This window comes from Acanthaster planci, linkage group LG20 (genome assembly GCF_054643075.1).
Source record: "Acanthaster planci isolate LZ-2023a linkage group LG20, COTS_SCS, whole genome shotgun sequence".
NCBI classification, from domain to species: Eukaryota; Metazoa; Echinodermata; class Asteroidea; order Valvatida; family Acanthasteridae; genus Acanthaster; species Acanthaster planci.
In genome coordinates this window covers 1,225,452-1,227,958 of record NC_141796.1, presented here as the reverse complement: position 1 = coordinate 1,227,958, position 2,507 = coordinate 1,225,452, and positions in this window count along the sequence as shown.

Here is a 2,507-nt window from a genome sequence, read left to right as displayed (position 1 = left end):
CGTTTGGTGAGTCCGTTCCTTTTGTCCCATTTACAGGATAGAAAGAACCCATATATACAACATAGTGGTAGCGGTGGTCCCAGTAAATATTAGCGGACATAGCAGTAACGTATAGAGGATATAACCAGCCTCGTAGTGCAGAATTTTGGGGTCCAAAAGTTTGGTAGTAGTTGTCCGATTTTTGCCGCACGTGTACGTTTTGCATGTACGTTACTCAACGGTAGTTTCCCATCATGTCGCAGTCAGAGGGGGGGGGGAGGTCTCATTATGGGCCGAACACCTTGTGATCGCTGAACGGTTTCGGTTCTATCAGCGCGGTCAAAAACCTGGTGAGACCATGGCACAGTATTCCGTTGAACTACAAACCCTGACAGGGCCGTGTAAATTCGGCTCTTTTCCAGACCATGCCCTCCGTGATTGCCTGATCTGTGGTATACCCAGTGAGTTTATCCTGAAACACCTGCTGACTAAAGATGGTTTAAGGCCATTGAACCAGCCAAAACACTCGAGACAGCAACAAAGGATCTACAGGAAATCAAGGCTAGGGGAGACGGCACCGTCGTCCAGGCTGTTCAAAAGGTGAAACCGCGCCAGCCACGGCATTTCAACAAACCTCCAAGCAAGGATCAGCGTTCCCCCCACCATCGGCGTAGTGGGGGATTGTGTAATAAGTGTGGCTATGACTCCTCCTACAAAACATGCCCTGCCACAGGAAAACACTGTAAGAACTGCAACAAGATGGGCCACTCCTCCACAGTCTGCCGCTCGAGGCCCAAACAATGCGAGCCATTCTCCTGACTGATTCGGAAGAGGATGACATGACCAGCAGTGTTGCAGAAAATGATTTTTTTATTGGTGCTGTCCGCCACATGCAGCTGCCCATTGATGACATTTGGAGGCAAGATGTATACATTCACGGCCACGCAGTGTCATTTCTGCTCGACACTGGATTAGACGTCAATATTCTTCCGCTTGACATTTTCAACTCACTGAATATCCCTGATAAAAACCTCCAGCCATCCTCGACTCGTCTGACTGGCTTCTTTGGAGGAAAGCCACGCCCATCGGCCAGACCACACTGATATGCCAAGTCAAAGGTAAGACTCGGACTTTGCGGTTCCTCATTTTGGCTCAGGGGGAACCAGTCATTGGCAAGAACGCCCGTGAATCACTTGACTTGGTGCAACGTGTCTACACTCTATTCGGCCATGAAAGTGTTTTTGTAGGAGGGGGATGTCTGCATAGACAAACAGTCAACATCAAGATAGATGAAGAAGCCACTCCTTACTGTGTCACAACCTCGTCGTCGTATCCCCATCCCTCTCATGCCCCAACTGAAGGAAGAATTAGAAAAGATGGAAAATCTGGGCATCATTCAGCGAATCACCAAACCCACTGATTGGTGTTCGTCCATTGTGATTGCACCGAAAAGAATGGTGCTATCCGTTTATCTGTCGATCTCAGTCAGACGGCTAAATACAGCCATAACCAGGGAGAGATTCGCCATACCGACTGTAGAAGAAGTCTTGGGAAAGGTATCAGCCGCCCAGGTATTCTCCTTCCTTGATGCCAAACACGGCTTCTAGCAAGTACCACTCGCTGAGGACAGCCAGGAGTTAGCGACCTTCATTACGCCATTCGGGCGCTTTTGCTTCGAGCGACTCCCTTTTGGCATCACGTCAGCTCCAGAAATGTACCAATGAATAATGAGTGACCTGTTGATCAGAATACAAGGGGTTGTGGTATACATGGATGATGTTCTGGTCGCTGGCCGCACAAAAGAAGAACACGATGAACGGCTTTAACACGTTCTCACGATTATACAGAACGCTGGGCTGAAGCTCAACTGATACAAGTGCAAATTAACTCAGAGAAAGGATGACTTCCTTGGCATGAAGCTGGACAAGGACGGCATCCATACCGACCCTGCAAAGGTAGCAGCTATCATACAGATGGTGCCACCAACTAACAAAGCCGAAGTGAAACGACTAGTTGGCACGGTGAATCGGTTGGCCAGGTTCATTCCTCGTTTATCTTCAGTTGCTGCACCAATCAATGACCTACTGAAGAGTGATGTCAGCTGGATGTGGGGACCACACCAGAAATCAGCTTTCTGCAGGTTGAAAATGCTCGTGACATCAGCCCCTGCCCTTGCATTTTATGATGCCACTTAGCAAACGATTGGTAGTGCTGATGCCAGTGAATACGGCCTTGGCGGCTGTATTTTACAGCAAAAAGATGACTCAGAGTGGAAACCGGTGGCATATAGGCCTAGCCTAAGAAATCTGACCAAAGCAGAACGCCAGTACGCCAAGATAGAGAAAGAACTGTTGGCCTCGGTGTGGACACGCGAAAGGTTCTACGTGTACCTGAGAGGCCTTAATGTCACAATTCAGACAGACCATAAGCCACTTGTTCCACACATCAACCACAAAGACCTGTGTGATACACCGCTAAGGTGTCAACGACTCCTCATGCGCCCTTATGAAGTACAACTGCACCGCTGT